We start from the raw sequence: 21,797 nt of genomic DNA, 5'->3' as shown, positions 1-21,797 counted from the left end.
AGGGCCTGTTTAAATAACCCAAAAAATACCCAGAGGAGGGGGCCTTCCATGTGGTTCTCAAGAGGGGAAACAAAAGCTTGATGGCTCTATAACTATCACTAATGGGCCACTTTAGAGTCTAATTGTGTGATAGTGACACCATAGGAAGAGGGGACAAAGGAGGGGAGGGAGTGCTGGGCGGGTTGATCGGATCTGCCAGGAAGCTGGAGTTGTCTTGATGGGATCTGCACTGGAATGCGGTGGTTGTATTGACATGTGTCCATTAGGTGTTCTGGACAGCCGGCAAGTAGCTTCCATCTCAGGGCGGCTTCCAGCGATATGCATATCAGGGTGAGGCTGGGCTCTGTGAATGTGACAGGAGCCTGGTCTTGAAATGGCAGCCTCAGAGCAAGTTGTCTATGGTGACTCTCTGCTGCCTGAGAACATGGCTTCTCTCCTGGCACTCTTCATGGGCTGGCTAGCAGGCTGCCCAATGGCGGAGGCAGACTCAGTGACCATCCTGCAAGGAGCTCCCCGCAGGAACTGACCAGGGAGTGCCTGGCCAGGCTTGTGGAGGGTCTCTCCGGCTGGCACTGTGCTGCTAGTGGCATGGCTCTGGGCCCAAGTGGGGTATGTGTCCAAGGAGGCAGGAGGCATTGGTGAACACAGTCCATACTAGTAGAGAGGCAGGAGGCAGGCATGGGCAATGCTGCCCCTAAAAGAGTCTTTGGCAGAGCCTCAAAACAGCAAGGCAGGAAACTGACACAGTTCTGAGCAGGCTCCATAACAGGAGGGGGTGGTCCCTGGCAAAAATTATGGCACAAAACAATTTGTGAATATGGAGTCTAAGCATGTAGGAAGTGTATGTCTGTAGGCTCCCTCTCCATGATGGGGAATATTTGAAAAATCAGCATATGCTATATGTATACTTTCTATATGCATCTGCTCTGTACTTACAAACCAGAGATCACACATGGGTCAACATATGCTCTCTTCCTGTCTAGAAACATCAGTTTCAACATGTGCTATGCTGTGTGTGTACAGAGCTAGTAGAATCTGACTCACAGAATTGTGATTATAGACACAGACTTCCCAGAGCTTTGGTTGTTGTGGATTTTCCAGGCTGTATAGCCGTGGTCTTAGCACTGTAATTCCTTACAGTCTCCCACAGGAAAAGTGTTTTTGCCATATATCAAAGGAATCGCTGATCAGATGGGAAAGCTTATGAAAAAGCACAATCTTCAAGCAGTATTCAGACCAACCAGAAAAATACAACAGATGCTACGATCAGCAAAAGACAGTAGAGACCCCATCTGCAGGAGTATACTGCATACCCTGCAGCTGTGGACAAGTTTACATCGGGACCACGCAGTGAAGCATCCAGACAAGAATAAAAGAACATGAAAGACACTGCAGACTTGGCCATCCAGAAAAATCAGCAGTGGCTGAACATAGTCTAACTCAAACAGGACACAGTATCCTATTCCAGGACACTAAAATACTGGACAACACTTCCAACTACTTCATCAGATTGCACAGGGAAGCCATTGAAATTCATAAGCATAAGCATAATTTCAACAGGAAAGAAGAGACTTTAAGAATGAATAGAGCATGGTTTCCAGTCCTGAAAAACACCAGGCTAACCAAATACTCTATGCCCTACAATAGCCCTGCAGAGAAGATTAGCATATCAAGCACCAATCCAGTTTGGAGAACAGATTGAGGGGAGACATGATTTCTCTCTTTAAGTACTTAAAAGGCTGCCACTTAGGGGAGGGGAGAGAGCTGTTCCTGTTGGCAATGGAAGATAGGACTCGAAACTATGGGTTTAAACTACAGGAGGGAAGATACCACCTGGTCATTAGGAAAAACATTTTCACATTAAGAGTAATTCAGGAGTGGAATCGACTGCCTAGGCCTGGATTCAAATCCCTTTTTAGCCATGGAGCTTGCTGTGATTTGGGTTCATACCCGCTCAGCCTAGCCTACTAGAGAGGATCCTTTTTGACTCTTGGAATTCTGAAGAAGGGAACAGGATCAAGTCACTTAATAAGTTAGGAACCAATGAATGACCTGCAATGTTCTTGAACCGAAGTTTGTTTGAGCATGCATGGCTGGCATAGAGAGAACTTTCCATGGTCATAGATGCAGAGGAGTTAGCAGTGTAAGTCTGTAGTAGCAAAATCAAAAAGAGTCCAGTAGCATCTTTAAGACTAACCAACTTTATTGTAGCATAAGCTTTCGAGAATCACAGTTCTCTTCGTCAGATGCATGGAAGGCAAGAAGAAACTGGTCAGATATATAGGTGGAGAGGGGAGGGTGGAGTAGATGCAAACAGTAGCTTCTGATATGGAGATCAGTTTGCTTCTGTTAAGGAAGTCAGTTACTTCTGATAATGAGATAACCTTAACAGAAGCAAACTGATATACTTAATGGAAAAGGTTGGTTTTAAAGAGCAAATCAAAGGATGAAAGAGAGAAGCAGCATCAACTAGATGACCAGGCAGGAAACTGCACGTGTAGGAGGTAGTGAGAGAGAATGGATAGAGTCAATAGAGAGCGAAGCACCTTTATGGGGATGCTAATCTCATCTTTCTTCTGCAGAGCACAAATCAACATGTCAAGATGTAAGTCACAGAGTCAGCAGGAGTGTTTCGTAGGTTAGGAATGCATAAGAATCAGGATTGGATTTCTCCAAAGGATATGTAGAACACAAAATATTGGTATAGAATAACCCCCAGCATGAATCATTTATTTTACTATCAAAGCATCTGCTAAAAGAGATTATCTCATTATATATTACATGAATCTGTGTTGCAGCAAGTGAAATTGGCTCTGATTTGAAGATTTTTGCCCAAAATATTGATTGTTCCAAGTATTCGAGATGTGTTGCATAAATGGTGATTCTTTGCAGTAGTGCAACCGATCGAGTCCATTGTAAGATTAAGCTCTAGTTGAGAAAAAAGAGCAACGTATCAATGAATGTCTTTTGTGGAGGGGTCTGCAAAACAATGGAAGAGAATGGGGATGCAGGAAGGTCAGTTAAGTAAATGGAAGAAGTCCAGGGTGAAAACATCACCCCAAGATCAAGAATATTTCAGCCGCTGGGTTTCCCTTGCACCCTGCATTTTCTAGGCCATTGAATTCAATGGACAACAGATCTGCTCTTTGACCTGCAAATTGAACCAACGTATACCCATTAAGTCATTGCTTTCTCCTACTTTGGCTGATACGCTGGCTGGAGGTTATGGGAACTGAAAAGACTTCCTAGCCTCTATCAGCAAGGAGTGCTTGAAGGCCCTGCCAAAGTGTTGATAGGTTAAATTGCAAACTTCTTACTTCTTTCAAAATCTCATGAACTTAATATACAAAAATGTTTGAATATTTGTCTTGTTATGGTATTCTGTATCCTTTCACCATTAACAAATCTCTCAGGCTGGAGAGTTGTGCATTCTCTCTGTTTCACACTATGGCCACATTCCTCTTTAAGCATTTGAGGTGAGATGGATTTGCTTATTTTGACACCCCTGTACCAGAGAGCATATCAGCTGTAACTTCAGACCCCATTTTCTTGGGTCATATCGAGATAGTAGTGGGGTCAAATGGGAGTCTTAGAATGTTACTTCCTTCATGAGATCTCCACAGAGCCAATCCAGGCTCACACAGACTCACAGTAGCTCTGGGAAATGCTGTTTCTGCTGCTGCATGTGGAGGTATTATGTGTAGACATGGGCACGAACCTAATATAACCCCCAAAAAACCCACGAACCAGGCTGGTTTGAGGTTCACAAACCAGGGTTTGTGGAAGCTCCTTTTCATGGAAATTCCAAGAACTGTATACTGGTTCGTTGGGTCATATTTACAGGGGCATAAACTGCCCCTTTAAGGGACTTGCAAGGGAAGGTACCTTTAAACTTTCAGCTGGCAGGTGGCAGAGGGGCGACAGGACCGCCGCGGTGGCCATTTGAGGGGCACGGAGACCGTTTTTGTTCTCTCCTGCTGCTCTGGGACCCTACAGGGTGGCGGAAGAGGCCACCTCTTCCGCCACCCTGTGGGCCTCCAGAGCAGCAGGAGCGGCCGAAAAAGGCCTTCCTGCCCCTCCCGGGAGGAGAGAAAGAACGCCATGCTGCAGGGGAAGGTAAGTGTGGTGCTGGGACTGGGGCTGAGACTTGGGCTGTGTCTGGGGGTGGTAGGGAAGCTGGGCTTTGGGCAGTTTAAAGGGCCCTGCCACTGGCAAGTGAGGGGGGGATCCTCCCCTGCTGCCCACCAGCTGATAGTTTAAAGGGACCTGCTGCTTGCAAGGCAGGAAAGGGCCCTTTAAATTGTTAAATGCCCCTTTCCCTGCTGCTGTTAAGGCTGGAAAGGGGCATTTAAACCCCACGAACCATGAACTGGTTCGTAACTGTTCCAGTTCCATGGTTTGTGGTTTGTGAAACCCATGAACCACTAATCTCCCTTTTTCGTGCCCATCTCTAATTATGTGCACTTGAGAAGCAGAAATGGGAAACTCCCCTTTTCCACACTGTTTTTGCATGGGGGAAAATGGTTGGGCAAGAGCTTTTCCTCCCCAAGCAGTAGCTTTCCAAGCCCCTTTGGGCTCTCTTTTTTATGCAAGCCATTCCCCAGAGCTGCTGTTTGTCTGGGCGAGTCTGGGTTGGCTCCCTGGCAAACTTGTGAAGGAAGTAACATTTAGAGTAACCCTTACAGAACAAAACAACCATGTTTATTCAGATGGGGAGTGTAACTTGAATTCCTTCCCACTTCAGCCAGCTAGATGACACGGTACTGGAGCTGTGAAGTGAGATATACTTAAGAGTTTCTTGATTAATTCGTCAGCAGCTGATAATGAAAAGACAATAACTAGATAGCTTGGCACTTTTCACTGTTTTTATCTTGAAACAGCACCCAACCCCCTGCCTAGAAAAGTCCATTTCTAGGGTCATTATAGGTCTACCTGCCTAGCACAGGATATCTCCTATCCCTTATCCCTTCAAAACCCATATTTCTTTCTTTTCTTTTTTCTTTTGTTTTGCTGTTGACAGTTAAACTGTCCCAAGTTTCTTACCCACCCTCCACTTCAGAGTTCCATTTGCCTTTTGAATCTGTTTGGTCTGCTTTGACCAGAGAGCAGATATTCCTATTCTTCAAACTGAGCAAGCAAAGAATAATGACTGTGCACCTCCTGACCCCACCCTAAGTGAAACCAAATATTCAACAACAACTGAGCAACAAAAAAGACGTCCCTCCCCGCCACTTCACTTTCCCTCACTGTTTTGCTGAGAGATGTAGATCATTAGATCATATGGAGCAATAAACTTACTTCATCCATCAACAACTGAAGTAAGATTGTTATTGGAGTCCAATAGGTTCAAATGGACAAACTAAAACCAGCATAGATATGACTCAAGGTCACAATGACACTCTACAAATGGAGTGGCGAAGAGAAGTCAGGAACCAAAGAAAAAACCGTCAAACCTACACAACTATTTTTCATTGCATATTTCAGAACAGAAGCCATACCAATAGATCCAGAAGAAGAGCCTGACAGGCCATGCTATGCAATGTTACAGCCTTCAACGTCCATTGAAGTCAATGGGCCTACAAAGCTGTAACTAGGGGTGTGCATTTGGATTGGGTATACCAGAGCTGAAAGTATATTTTTATTTATTTATTTTATATCATTTATATTCCGCCTTTCTCATTGAGACTCAAGGTAGATTACATAGTGTGAGGTTAGTGCAATCAATGGCAGGACAAGGGCAGGCATTTTCAGACAGTGTCAAGAACATTTCTAGAAACAATGTCATAGGGTAAATAAATACAGTGTCAAGAATATTTTCACAAACAATGTCAAGGGGTATATGAATATTAGTTTACAAAGACATAGTATTAGCAATGAACCAGTATGGAGTTGAGGAATTGCTGAGACAGTACATAATCAACTCTAGGACTTACATTAAACAACATAAAGTACAGGTACTTTATAGGAGTACATATTTAAAACAACAGATAATATGTGCAGCAACATAATGGCAAAATGTATGGTTTCTAACTCATTAACGAAACATCTGGGGCCCCTTTCCTACCATACCGCCCTCTTAGCTGAGAGAAAAGGCCGTTTAGCTCAGAGCCACTCAAAATGACTCCAAACACTCCCAAATTCTGAGATTAATGAAAATTTATCTTCTAAAATTTCAGGAGTGTTTCAGGAGCATTGGAGATAGCAGAGCCCACCCCCTCAGCCACAAAATGGTTGGTGAGGTGGCAGGATCCTAGACTTCAACTATATTTGACTGTCACACAAGTCATTTTCTTTCCTACTGCCAAGGAGAGGCTTTTTAAAAAATTGCCAATTGAATACCATAATTTCAATATAATACTATATCAGTATGTTCATCTGGTTCTCTAAATTCCTAAGTTTTATTTTTTAAAATATGTGGAGATGCACTTTTTCACTTCCATCTCCACAACAAAAGGGGTTAGGCTCTTGCTTAAAAAAAAACAAAACTGGCAGTTCTGATCCAGAGGAGTTAGCCGTGTTAGTCTTTAGTGGCAAAATCAAAAGGTGCTACTGGACTCTTTTTGATTTTGGCAGTTCAGAGAACTTGATAGACATATTTATATAATACTACATTGTTATTATAACTGCTATTATTATAATTTAATTGTTATAATGCTATTCAACTGCTGATTTAAGAACACAAAAATGCCCCTTTATTGTGTGGGGAGGGAGGAAATGGCTTCTCCAGCCGCCAAAACTTACTGGAATCCAAGAGCCTGCATGCCATTTTCCAGTTGTGTTTTTTGGAGTGGGGGGGCTCTACCACCTCTGATGCCAGAGCAGGAAGAAGCATCCAGTAGGGAAGCTGCTCATAAAAATCCAGGGCTGGCTCCTTCTCTTTCCCTCCCTCCCTGCTTCTTTTGCTTCTGGTATGGGGGTGGAAAAACAATGTTCCTGAATTCTCAGGATATCTGCCCCTCAAACCCTTTAACAAATAACAACACTTGCAAAATATCTGGATCTCCTACCCAAAATTTGGATCTAAAATTATTGTGAAAACAGCATCCAACCTGTAAAATGTGTTATAATTTAGTTTTTACAGATGATATCTATTAATACAATGAACAAAAATTTTAAGAATAAAATTCAAAGAAATGCAAAGAAATCAGCTATTGGAAAGACATACTTATTGAGTGGCGTGGGCTTTTGGGGACCACAGATCTCTTTGTCAGATGCATCTGGCAAGGAGAGCTGTGGTTATCGAAGGCTCATACTGCATTGGAATTGGATGGTCTAGCTGTTTGGCTGCTACAAACTAACAGGGCAAACTCCTTTGAAGCCAACTGATCCACACACCAAAAGGAGATGTTTACATATACTAGCAAAGGAATGTTTTGGTTGCACCCTCCCCTCCCCCCCTAATTGCCTCTTCTCTCTCCTCCCCTTCTCCTTCCTCCTCTTCTATATTTGACCAGTCTCTGTAACATGCATCTGACGAAGAGAACTTGATTCTAGAAAGCTTATGCTACAATAAAATTGGTTAGTCTTAAAGGTGCTACTGGACTCTTTTTGATTTTGCTACCACAGACTAACACGGCTAACTCCTCTGCATCTACACTTATTGAGATTACTAAGTTTGTTTTGTTTTGTTTCTGCAGAAGGAAAAAATTCATTCTGTGGTGAAAACCCAGCTTTTTCATACTCCACAATTAAACTTACTTTTAATCACTGAAGGTTTCCCTCGTTTATCTTCTTTTTGAATATGATCTGAGAAAAATAAAGGAAAGGATAATGTTTTGTACTTTTTCACATATCTGTAATGACCTGTTTGAGCTAATAGGGAATGAATTTTGCATGAAAATCATTTATGAGAAAAGTTTTTAGAAATGGGTATCAACATTCTTAAGCGTATGAACTTGACATTAAGAATGGCAGAGGATGGATCCCGGCTTGGGATCCATGCAGGTCTAATGCAGCTCAGGGAGCTGGGCTGTCTGAGTCACTGTTTGTAGGGCTGGAGGGGTGCAAACTGCCCGCAGCCCCCTGTGCTCAGGCGGAGAACAGGCAAGTACGCTCAAGATCTTGAGGGTGCATTGATCTCAGGTGTGAGGGGGTTCTACATAATGAGCTCCCATCCACCCTTGAGGTCCCACCCAAAGAGAGGTTGCTGAGATCTCTGCAGTGACTTTGGAGTCAAATTTTGGTATAAGATCTACATGCCCAAGCTTCAGCAAACTAAGAAGTGAATCTGAATCGATTGGATAATCGAAGCAGCGATTACAACCCAAGAGAAACATCTAAGAAGGTAAAGATTGCTATCTCTCATTACAGGACTGATTACAATAAGAAATAAAGTGACAAAGAGATCTAGAAAACTGCAAAAGACTTGATATATAACTGAGAAAACTCCGGCAAATAAATTATTAAAAAGTGACATTGTAAAGAAAAGTTAGAGCGGAAAAACGATTATTGTTTACATACCTGCAGCTAGGAAGAGATAGTGGACTGTGAGAAACTTTCAACATTGCAAGAACTTCTGTGAAACGGAGAGGAACAGGAAGTGCGTCAGAACCATAAAGAGCTTGGCGAGAAGCAGCTTGTAAGCAGCGGATGTGGAATATCGCCATTTTTGAAGAGGGCAAAGCTGCGGCTTCAAGAAAAATGGAAGTAGGCCATCTTAGACAAGGGTAAGGGCGGTTGCCTCAGAATAAAACCATAGAGAAAAGACACCCGACATTTTGGACCGCGTAAATATCAGTTTTTATAAAAATAACCTAAACTTTGACTTTTAGAAATAAAGGAAAATAATAAAATCGCGCCACGGAGCTAAGGAAAAGAGCAGACTCGTGGGAGCGAAGTAGAGCTAGCCCCATGATATCGAAGAAGGAATGGCAAATGGTGCTGGAAAACCTAGACAAAAAAGTTTCGGAAGGGAATAAAGAGCTTAAAGATATGATGCAAGAGATGGCGAAAAATTTGAAAGACTTTAAAGAGACACTTAAATCGGAGATGGCAGAACTAGCGAAGAATATGGATCAGGTTCAAAAAGAAATGCAAGTTACACAGCAGAGAGTTAATGCAGTAGAAAAGGCGGCTGATACCTTGGCAGATGTGCAGAGAATGGAGCTGAGAGGCGTGAAGGGAAGAATGGCTGTAGCTGAATGTAAACAAATGGAAAGACAAGTGAGATTTCGTGGAATCCCGGAAGTTTTGGAAAAAACAGCCCAAGAGCAGATTACAGAAATTTTGGCGGCATACCTGGGAAAAGAAGAAGAGGAGATTGCAGTGCTTCTGGACGTGGCATACAGAATTAACTCAAAATTTGCAGCTCAAAGGAAGTTACCAAGAGATATGATTGTGCAATTTACAACTAGAAATACAAGAGAGTCAATTGTGAGTAAACAATTTCAGGACCCATTAGAGGTTGATGGGAAAGTGGTGAGAATCATGAAATAACTGCCCAGATCGTGTTGTTGGAGAGGAAGAAGTATAGAGAGCTGGTCCAGATGTTAAAAGACATGAAAATCAGATACAGATGGGAAATACCTGAAGGACTGGCTTTCAAATTTGGTGGTGTAAGGAAAATCATTAGATCTGGCCAGGAGATGGAAAGGTTTATCAGGGACAATGAAAAAGACTTACCAAAAGGAGCTAAAATTTGATCATGGAGTGTAAAATCATATCTTGGAATGTAAATGGACTAAATTCACCTTTTAAACGTAAGACTATTTTCCACTGGCTTTTAAAACAAAAATGTAATATAGAGTGTTTGCAAGAGACACATATTAAAAAACAGGATGTGAAATATTTGAAACTTGCAAAACTTGGAAATGAATTTGTAGCAGCTTCCAAAAAGAAAAAGAGAGGAGTTGTATTATATATAAAGGAGGAGCTACAGCCAAAACTGGTTCTAAGTGATACAGATGCTAGATATATTGCAGTGGAAATAATCTGGAACTCTAAGAAGATTTTGGTGATTGGAATTTATGCGCCTAATGGGGCAAAAGAAAATTTTTTCAAGGACTTACAGGAACAATGAGATGAATTGACTTATGATCAAATAATTTTGGCAGGTGACTTCAATGGAGTTACAAATTTGGAAGAAGACAAGAAATCTAAAAGTGCACAGAAAAAGAGAGGACTTTTGCCAAAATCGTGTTTTGCGATTAAGGAACAAGAAAGTCTGGAAGATGTATGGAGGAGACAAAATCCGAAAAATAGACAATATACATTTTACTCTGCAAGACATTTTACACTATCAAGAATTGACATGATCTGGGCCTCCAAAGAACTGGTGGTATGGACTAGAGATGTGGAGATAATGCCCAAGGTAGGCTCAGATCACAATCCAGTTATGTGGAGATTTGGGAAAAATAAAAAGAAAAGAGGATGGAGGATAAATGAAGACTTGCTGCAAACGGAAGAAAATATGGCGTTGTTACGAAGAGAGACCAAATTTTTTATACAGTGCAATTTGAATAAGGATGTACCAACTAACAAGGTATGGGACACATATAAAGCTGTTATTAGAGGAACGCTAATGGATCTGAATGCAAGAGCTAGGAGGAGTAGGGAAGAAAAGAGACTTGAAATTATGGAAAAAATTAAAGCCAAAGAGATACAACTTAAAAAAAGACCAGGAAAAAAGAAAATATTTCAGGATATGAAAATCCTGCAGGAACAATTGACGGCAATGAACAATAGAGAATTGGAGTGGAATTTTAAAAAAATGAAACAGAAGTCGTTTGAAGGTGCAAATAAGCCTGGGAAATATTTAGCGTGGCAATTAAGAAAAAAAAGGGAGAAGAAAATCATAACTAAGATTCGAGAAGAAGATAAAACATTGACAGATCAATCAGCCATTAGTAGACCCTTTTTTAAATTTTATGCAAAGCTGTACCAAAAGAAAGAGGTAACAGAGATTCAATAGTGGAATATTTGGAGAAAGTGAAGCTTCCAGTAATTTCAGAGGAATGGAAAGAGAAGTTAAATAGGGAAGTGACAGAGGAAGAAATAAAAGAAGCTATACAATCAACAAAATTAGGGAAAGCACCGGGACCAGATGGAATAACAGCAAAGTTCTATAGAATGATGGCCAATGAGCTGACACCGTTTCTAAGTGAGGTAATTAATGGAATATTACAAGGCCAAAAGATTCCTGATTCATGGAATGAAGCTAATATATCATTGATCCCGAAAGATGGACAGGATTTGACCAATGTTAAGAATTATCAGCCAATTTCGTTGTTAAATAATGACTATAAAATATTTGCGAAAATTATGGCGGAAAGATTAAAGGGATGGATGTCGGAATTTATTACAGAAGAACAAGCTGGATTCCTACCCAATAGACAAATTAAGGACAATTTAAGGACAGTAATAAACGCTATTGAATATTATGATAAGCACTGTGATAGGGAAGTTGGTTTCTTTTTTGTAGACGCGGAAAAAGCATTTGACAATTTGAACTGGGATTTTATGTTTGCCACTATGGAAAAGCTGCAAATGGGAAAAAAGTTCACACAAGCAGTTAAAGGAATTTACAAAGACCAGTGTGCAGCGATTGTAGTTAATGATGATTTGACTAAAAAACTGAAAATAGGTAAAGGTACAAGACAAGGTTGCCCATTATCTCCATTGTTGTTCATTTTGATTTTGGAAATTTTGTTGATTCAAATTTGAGAGGACGATACAATCCGTGGCATAAAAATAAAGGAATTTTCCTACAAAGTCAGGGCATTTGCAGATGATGTATTGTTGATAGTGGAAGATCCAATAGACAATATGCCAAAAATAATAGATAAAATAAAGGAATTTGGTTATTTGGCGGGATTTTATGTGAACAAAAAGAAGTCGAAGATATTGTGTAAAAACATGACGAAGGAAAAACAGCAAGAACTAATGGATGTAACGGACTGTGAGGTAGCTAATAAAGTGAAATATTTAGGAATTGAGTTGACTGCAAAAAATATAGATTTATTTAAAAATAATTATGAGAAACTGTGGCAACAAATAGAAAGAGATTTGATAAAATGGAATAAATTAAATTTGTCATGGTTGGGAAGAATAGCAGCAGTGAAGATGAATGTGCTACCACGTGTGATGTTTTTGCTGCAAACTATTCCAATTATCCGAGACTTCAAACAATTTGACAAATGGCAAAGAAAAATTTCAGACTTTGTGTGGGCAGGTAGGAAACCCCGAGTGAAAATGAAAGTATTACAAGATTCGAAAGAAAGAGGGGGGCTGCAACTGCCAAACATAAGATTATATTACGAAGCAGTTTGTCTGACATGGTTAAAAGATTGGATAACGTTAAAAGACCGTAAACTGCTGACTTTGGAGGGACACAAAAAGTTGTTTGGATGGCATGCCTGTTTGTGGTATGATAAAGTTAAAGCAGACTCTATGTTTTTGCATCACTATATCAGAAGAAGCCTTTTCACAATCTGGAAGAAATATAAGAATTACATGGAAAGTGGTATCCCTTCATGGGTGGTACCATATGAAGTAATAGATCCGAGAACTGTTTATAATGAACAACAATGTTTAACTTATAAAGAGATAATGTCGATAGAACATAGAATACCAAAAATAAAGACACAAGAAGAGTTATCTCCTCACTATGGATGGTTTCAATATAGGCAAATTAGGGATCTTTACAACTCGGACTGTCTAAAGGGAGGAATAAGACTAAAAAACTCAGAGTTAGAAGAAGTGATTCTACAAGAAGGCAAAAAAGATATTTCGAAAATATACAAAATACTTTTAAAATGGTATACAGAAGACGAGACAGTCAAAGTCCAGATGGTGAAATGGGCAATAAACCTTCATAAAGAAATAACAATGGAATCATGGGAATACTTGTGGAAAAATACTTTGAAGATTTCAACTTGTACCAACATTAAAGAGAATGTATACAAAATGATGTATAGGTGGTATTTAACGCCTAAGAAGATTGCGCATGGAAATGCAAATATGTCAGATAAATGCTGGAAATGTAAAAAGCATGAAGGATCATTTTATCATATGTGGTGGACTTGTGAGGTAGCTAAGCAATACTGGGGAGATATAATAGAAATAGTTAGTGAGGTTTTGCAAACCCAAATAAATAAGAACCCAGAGTTGTTGCTACTGAACTTGGGAATGGAAGAAGTTCCAAGGCAGTACAGAACATTGCTATTTTACATGATTACAGCAGCAAGACTTTTGTATGCGCAGAAATGGAAAGTGCAAGAAATGTATGAAGAGAAATCAAGAGAATTTCTCTTAACAATGTTACTGCAGATTAATTGTAAAGAGAAGGTCAAGATAGAAACTTAGAATGTTACACACAGAGGCTCCTGAGAAAATCACTCTGTGTGTGTGGGTGTGTGTGGGCGTGTGTATCGGTGAGAAAGAGAGAGAGAGAGAGAGAGAGAGAGAGAGAGAGAGAGAGAGAGAGAGAGAGAGCTCTCACCATTCCCACTGTTCCCTGTAACTCTTCCCGGTTCCTGGTTCCCAGTTACTATACTGCCTCTTGCTCCCATTGACCCATCCCTGTTACTCAGCTTCCTCTACCAACCCACCCTTTCATGCTTGGTGATTTCCTCTGCCCTTCCCTATTATTATTTTTTTATTGTGTCCTGGATGGACCTGCATGGGCTCTCAGCACACCAGTAGGAAATAGAGCGCCTCGGAATGAAGCCAGTAGAGTTGCATTTATTATCCTTTCTGTCTCTAGAATGAGATTTTCTGAGAACAATTTTGATTAGGATTGCCAGCTCCAGGTCAAGAAATTGCTGGAGAACTGGGGGGTGGAGCTTGGAGAGGACAGAATTTGAGGAGGGGAGGGACCTCAGCAGGGCATAATACCATAGACTTCATCCTCCAAAGTAGCTGTTTTCTTCAGGGAAACTAATGTCTATAGTCTGGAGATCAGATGTAATTCCAGGAGATCTTCAACCACTACCTAAAGGCTGGCAAGTAGGGTTGCCAGTCCTCTTGTAGGGGCGAGAGATCCCCCTCTCCCAGACTCTGCCCCCTGCCACCATTCATCTGGTCAGCAGGGGAAAGGAGCAGGAACAGGCCTCTTGGGGAACACTCCTGGCACAGCACGATGACGTTACTCGGAAGCAACGTCATCGCACCATGCTGGGAGCATGCATGCCCTTTCTGCATGTGTGAGGACATTGGAGAGTGCTGGGTCATCCCCCTGTCGCCAGGAGGTTAAAGGGAGCTGGCAGTCCTACAGGGTAGAGGTAGTCCCCTGTGCAAGCACTGAATCATTACTGGCCCATGGGGGGCATCGCATCACAACATTTTCTTGGCAGACTTTGTTACGAGGATATTTGCCCTTGCCTTCCCCAGTCATTTACACTTTACCACCAGGAAACTGGATACTCATTTTACTGATCTCAGAAGGATGGAAGACTGAGTCAACCTTGAGCCAGCTACCTGAATCCGGCTTCCACCAGGATTGAACTCAGGTTGTGAGCAGACATTGGGCTGCAGTAGTGCAGCTTACCACTCTGCGCCACGGGGCTCCTTGGCAACCCTACTGGGAAGCTTAATTTTGATGGTGTCATATCTCCTGAGAAAAGTACGGAAAGGAAAATGAAAGCAAAAGTGTAGTGGTACCTTTACTGGGATCTGCTAAAAAAATTACAAAACAGTATGCAAGCTTTCAGTTTCTACTGAGCTCTTCCTCAGACAGCCTCCAGTGAACATTCTACTACTGGCTTTCCTGAGACTTACCTACGAATCGTTTTTCTTTGTAGCATTGGTTTTCTCCACAAGCATAGCAATAGGCATATATACAAGGGTTGTAACTATCACAGTAGTCAAAGCACCACAGGCCCTGTGCTGAGAAAGAGACCATTGTCACTCAGCAGACTGTTGAGCATGTTTTTGTTTTCATATGATGCTAACTCAAAATTAGCCTTTAATAAGACAGCTTGACATACAGTCGCCAGCCTCCAGGTAGTCTATACACCGAAAAACATCAGGGAAAGAAAAGCAATGAAAAATAAATCCAAACACTTCTCAGTGCATACATGAACATGAAAGTAATTTATAAATAGTCTTTAACTGTTAATTCACAAATTCATCTGTCCTCTTAAATGCAAGTTGATATACAGTAGAAAACACAACCTGATTTCCAATACACCATTTTCAGTAATGAGCAATCCCAGCATCCCGAAGGGCAGATTCTCTAATGTCCCATAAAGTCACTCAGACACTGAAGAAAGTAGACTGGGGTTTCTCCTACAAGGATTCTCTATAGTAGAAGAGACAGCCTATCTATATCCAATGGTAATGTTTTGATCTTGTTATTTTATTTCTTTTGCAGGTAGGTGGAACCGTGGGGATGAAATGGTTCCCCCGAAGGGGTCCCTCCATCCTACAAGTGGCCGGCAGAGTCGGCTTGTTTCATGTGATATCCACTTCCTCAGGGGCCGATTAGAAGACGACCATACACTCAATTTTCACAGTTTTCCAAAACTCAACAGAATCAATTGCACGTGCATATACTTCAGCGCACTCCCTGAGGTTTTTCGGTTCACAGTTTGTCATTTTGGGAAAGCCTCTCTATTGTGGAGGCTCCAGGTAGTAGCTGGAGATCTCCCAGAATTACAACTGGTTTCCAGGCCACAGAGATCAGTTCACCTGGATAAAATCGCTACTATAGGGGGTGGACTCTATGGAATTATGCCATGCCAAGGTCCTTTCCCTCCCCAAACCCCACTCTCTCCAGGTTTCTCCAGGTTTCACCCCCCAGATCTCCAGGAATTTCCCAACTTGGACCTGGCAACCCTAGCTTGACATCACATTCTGTGTGTAAACCTGCTATGTGTTTTTTTTTCCTGCTTGCTTTTGATGTCTTTTCTTCTTTCCCAATATTTGCAGTGAATGTATTCAAAAGCATATTTTGGGGACTAGGGGCTATGCTACTCTTTGCAGACTGGGTAGTTTATTGTGAGCAGATCTATCTGTCCCTTTAGAGTTCCCAACTAGTACCGGGGGCATCCCCTGCTGGGATGGGGGTCCACTGAATGGAAAGGTGGAGGCAAACCTGCCCTTTTGGAATCCCCCCCCCATTCTCCAGTCCCGGCTGAACCACACCCTCAAAAGCCTGCAGTGCCTTTTATAAACTCTATTCCTTTGGCAGGAGGGAGTTCCCTCCCCTAAAACCAGTCCCTTTCGGCCACCATGTTTAGCTGCCCCCTTGGTCACAGTTTCCTTTGCTCTCAGGCCTCTGGTTTTATGATGGTGCCAAAGGGCTAGAACAACATCTCTCCCAGGGTGTCAGATAGAGCGAATGGTGCTTATCGTTCTTTCTCTCCTGGCTTTCTCAGGGCAGGATCTGGAAAGGTAAACCACTGGCCAGTTTAACATAAAAAGGCCTGCGTCACCCTCACCACCATGCAAGTCCCATTAGCAACACTTTCTGAAAGCAGAAGTCTAACACATAAATGACAAGATTTCCAGCAGACTTCTTGGTCTGTCCTGCTGCTTTTTAATCTTCATGGGGATTTTAAACGTGATCGTTTCCATCCACCGCCATGTTTGAGGCCGCAACAGGCATGGTAGGCTGCAACCAGGTATTCCTCTCCTTCGCTGAGAGCCAGGCTCAGCTAAGAATCCCTGCCCAGATAATTGTATGTTTTTTTTAAAAGTAAGAATATATTGGATTTTTTTAGTTCAGCTATGGGAGAGCCATAGGGAAAAATTCTGATGTGTAATTGAGAAATCAATCAATCTTTTCCCCTGTAGTCTGAATTGATATAATCCGTTTTGCAACTGCTTTCCACAGCATGCATGGCCATGCCTCCAGGCCTCAGCTCTGCATTCTGTACGGTCAACTCTGGAGTCCCCCCAACAAATTTAGACTCTTATCATCTTATGATTATAAATCCAGAGGAGTAGCCATGCCACAGAATTCTGGCAATATCTCCATTTGCAAAATGTTTGCTGGTCATTTTGCTTCCCTGTTTTTGGTGCCTTTTCTGTGACCGTGGAAAGTGTGTTTCCAGAAAAGGCACTGAAAAAAAGGAAGCCAAATGGCCTGCAAACGTTTTGCAAAAGGAGAGGTCTGGATTCCTGGGGAAAAACCACCAGCATGTGGTGAGTGGGCCATCCCTCTAAGAGCATGCGGAAACAGCCTTAGTCAGTTGTAGCAAAATAAAAGAGAAGTCCAATGGAACCTTAAAGATGAAGAAAATTTATTCCGGAATAAAGCTGTATGTGTCAGAGCTGAGGTTACCAACCTCTAGGTGGGACCCAGGGATTCCTCAGAATTACAGGTGATCTCCAGAATATAACGATGGCTCTCCCTGGAGAAAATGGCTGCTTTGAAGGGTGGACTCTAGCATTACAGCCTGCTGAGCTGCCTCCGTTCCACAAACCCTGTCCTCCTCAGGTTCTATCTCCCAATCTCCAGGCATTTCCCAAGCCAGAGTTGGCAACCATAGTCAGAGCCCATGTCATAGTAGGCATTTGTGCATCTGATGAAGTGAGCTCTGAGTAACAAAAGCTTTTGCTAGACTAATTTTTCTTAGTCTTCAAGGGGCCACTGGACTTCTTTTCATCATCTTTTGAAGTATTTTTGCAAATGACCCACTAAAGCCTTCTTGCTGTCTGAGCCACAACTCCATTTTCCTTATCTCTGTCCCTTTATTTACTCACCAACAGCACAGAAGAGCAGGACAGGGAAGCCAAGGAGAAGAAGCGGGTTCATCACTGATTTCAGAGGGGCAATTACCAAACAGGATAAGGCAGCGCTCTTGCCAGTATCTCCCTCCCAGATACCTCCCAACAGACAGGTGATTTCTATTTATCCTCTTGAAAGGAATGGGTAAACAGTCAGGGTGGGGTACTGAGTTCCTGTGGAAACTGGTGTTTAAATCACATTCCTGATAATGAGGATAGGGCATCTTCTGGGAACAGCAACTGCTGATTCCTTATAACTGGAATATGCTTTGGGAACAGTAATGACTGATGGAAACAGCTGAATAATTAAAACGAGGCATAGGTGTTTTTGCCAAACTAAAATTATTCCAAACCATTTCAAAGTAACATATTTTCCATGACGGGACAATAAACTCTGTGTGCTTTTTCCAACATAAATCACGTCATGCAAACCTCTCTAAGAACCCCATTTGCCCAGTGTCTCATCCAGAGAATCCCTCTGCAATTGTGTCTTCTACATTTTGAAGGACAGTCCTGCTGAAAGTCATCTACACACCTTTCCCTACACATCTATGATAGGCCCCATCTGTCCATCCATTTGTGGTAGCCATAACTCCTCCAAAGATAAAGCCAGGAGCCTCAAAACTGGCTTGTGCCTTCAGGATGATGAGAGGAGTTCCTGCACTAGATGAAGCAACAGTTTCAGAGATTATCCTTTGTCACCTATGTGTTATGTCAGTCTGCGTTCCGGCTCAAATGACTCACACAACACTTTTTGGGGGTTAGAAAATGGCCAGTTTTACTGATTATAGCTTGATGGCTCATTGGCCCGGCATCTGGGAACGGATCCCCATTGGCATTTGAGGGCCATCCTGCTGACTAGAGGTGGGCACGGTCTGCATAACGGACCTAATTTTGTCACGAACTTACACAGTTCGTCCTTTGCGAACACACGGGACGTGGGCTTGTGTTTTTCTCACGAAAGCGCCGAACATTGGGGCTTTCTGTCCGTGTGTCCGTTGGCCCGTCATTCCAGGATTCCCGCCGTCCTCGCTCAAACAATTTCCTAGGCAACGGTGTGGAGCCACCTTCCGCGTTTGGAACACACCAATCTTAGCCCAGGAAACCTTGATTGGCAGCTCTGTCAGCCAAACAGAGATCACCAGCCTTTCTGCAAAAAAGACAAAGCGCGCAAAGCCCCGCTGCATTTTGCTGGCGTGGGGACGCGAGTTAGCTTCTAAGTTTAGCAAATGCTTGCTGAGGGGAAGGTTTTTTTTGTGTGTGTGAGAGACCGCGACTTGTGCCTTAGGATTTTGGGGCTTCTGGTGCAAGAGAGCTTTCTCTTTTATCCATTCCTGATTAATTATTTTCTCCTCCTTTCTATTCTAGTTTTCTTGAGAGCACTTTTTAAAAAATCCTTTTAACACACTATCAGGTTACTCTGATTTCTTTCTGTGTTTTGAGTCCTTGGGTCCTTCTCGGGCTTATTCCCCCCCCCCCCCAAATCTCTTCCTTTTTACTGGGTTGCCGGTGGGTTCTATTGTGCTCTGACGCCACCCACTCACAGACCCACAGTGGGTGCAAGGCAGCTTTGGGCGTTGTCTGCTTGAGTTCTTGCCTCTTGGCTGCTGATGAGATGCAAGGGGAGGAAGACAGCTATTAGGCTCTGTGAAACACTCACTCTCTGATGACCGGCAGAACGTTTTGGGGCACTCTCTGCTTCACTTCTTTCTAACCCTTTTTCACTCCCTAAATAGTGGGTGACTTGGGGTGACATTTCCAGCCTGGCTTTTGAGGTGCAAGGGGGAAACTGCTACTGGCCTCTGTGAAACACCCACCCTAGGACCACTGGCAGCACGTTTTGGGGGGCTCTATCTGCTTCACTTCTTTCTAAGTCTTTCACTCCCTAAATAGTGGGTGACTTGGGGGGACATTTCCAGCCTGGCTTTTGAAGTGCTAGGGGGAGACTGCTACTGGACTCTGTGAAACACCCACCCTAGGACCACTGGCAGAAGTTTAGGGGGGCTCTCTCTGCTTCACTTCTTTCTAAGTCTTTCACTCCCTAAATAGTGGGTGACTTGGGGGGACATTTCCAGCCTGGCTTTTGAGGTGCAAGGGGGAGACTGCTACTGGCCTCTGTGAAACACCCACCCTAGGCCCACTGGCAGCACCTTATTCCCCCCCCCCAATCTCTTCCTTTTTACTGGGTTGCCGGTGGGTTCTATTGTGCTCTGACGCCACCCACTCACAGACCCACAGTGGGTGCAAGGCAGCTTTGGGCGTTGTCTGCTTGAGTTCTTGCCTCTTGGCTGCTGATGAGATGCAAGGGGAGGAAGACAGCTATTAGGCTCTGTGAAACACTCACTCTCTGATGACCGGCAGAACATTTTGGGGCACTCTCTGCTTCACTTCTTTCTAACCCTTTTTCACTCCCTAAATAGTGGGTGACTTGGGGGGACATTTCCAGCCTGGCTTTTGAAGTGCTAGGGGGAGACTGCTACTGGACTCTGTGAAACACCGACCCTAGGACCACTGGCAGCACGTTTAGGGGGGCTGTCTCTGCTTCACTTCTTTCTAAGTCTTTCACTCCCTAAATAGTGGGTGACTTGGGGGGACATTTCCAGCCTGGCTTTTGAGGTGCAAGGGGGAGACTGCTACTGGCCTCTGTGAAACACCCACCCTAGGCCCACTGGCAGCACCTTTTGGGGGGCTCTCTGCTTCACTTCTTTCTAAGTCTTTCACTCCCTAAATAGTGGGTGACTTGGGGGGACATTTCCAGCCTGGCTTTTGAGGTGCAAGGGGGGACTGCTACTGGCCTCTGTAAAACACCCACCCTAGGACCACTAGCAGCACGTTTGGGGGGGGGCTCTCTCTGCCTCACTTCTTTCTAAGCCTTTTACTCTGTAAATAGTGGGTGACTTCAGGGGACATTTCCAGACTGGCTTTTGAGGTGCAGGGGGGCTTCTGCTGGCCTCTGTGAAACACCCACCCTAGGACCACTGGCAGCACGTTTTGGGGGGCTCTCACAGCTTCACTTCTTTCTAAGCAATTCACTCCCTAAATAGTGGGTGACTTGGGGGGACATTTCCAGCCTGGCTTTTGAGGTGCAAGGGGGAGACTGCTACTGGCCTCTGTAAAACATCCACCCTAGGACCACTGGCAGCACCTTTTGGGGGGCTCTCTCTGCCTCGCTTCTTTCTAAACCTTTCACTCCCTAAATAGTGGGTGACTTGGGGAGAGATTTCCTGCCTGGCTTTTGAGGTGCAGGGGAGAGACTGCTACTGGCCTCGGTAAAACAACCACCCTAGGATGACTTGCAGCACGCTTTGGGGGGCTCTCTGCTTCACTTCTTTCTAAGCCTTTCACTCCCTAAATAGTGGGTGACTTGGGGGGAGATTTCCTGCCTGGCTTTTGAGGTGCAGGGGGGCTGCTACTGGCCTCTGTGAAAAACCCACCCTAGGACCACTGGCAGCACGTTTTGGGGGGCTCTCTCTGCTTCACTTCTTTCTAAGTCTTTCTCTCCCTAAATAGGGGGTGACTTGGGGGGACATTTCCAGCCTGGCTTTTGAGGTGCTAGGGGGAGACTGCTACTGGCCTCTGTGAAACACCCACCCTAGGCCCACTGGCAGCACCTTTTGGGGGGCTCTCTGCTTCACTTCTTTCTAACCCTTTTTCACTCCCTAAATAGTGGGTGACTTGGGGGGACATTTCCAGCCTGGCTTTTGAAGTGCTAGGGGGAGACTGCTACTGGACTCTGTGAAACACCGACCCTAGGACCACTGGCAGCACGTTTAGGGGGGCTGTCTCTGCTTCACTTCTTTCTAAGTCTTTCACTCCCTAAATAGTGGGTGACTTGGGGGGACATTTCCAGCCTGGCATTTGAGGTGCAAGGGGGAGACTGCTACTGGCCTCTGTGAAACACCCACCCTAGGCCCACTGGCAGCACCTTTTGGGGGTCTCTCTGCTTCACTTCATTCTAAGTCTTTCACTCCTTAAATAGTAGGTGACTTGGGGGGACATTTCCAGCCTGGCTTTTGAGGTGCAAGGGGGAGACTGCTACTGGCCTCTGTAAAACACCCACCCTAGGACCACTAGCAGCACGTTTGGGGGGGGGGGCTCTCTCTGCCTCACTTCTTTCTAAGCCTTTT

The sequence above is a fragment of the Eublepharis macularius genome, chromosome 4 (assembly GCF_028583425.1).
Source record: "Eublepharis macularius isolate TG4126 chromosome 4, MPM_Emac_v1.0, whole genome shotgun sequence".
NCBI lineage: Eukaryota > Metazoa > Chordata > Lepidosauria > Squamata > Eublepharidae > Eublepharis > Eublepharis macularius.
This window is presented reverse-complemented; position numbering follows the sequence as displayed.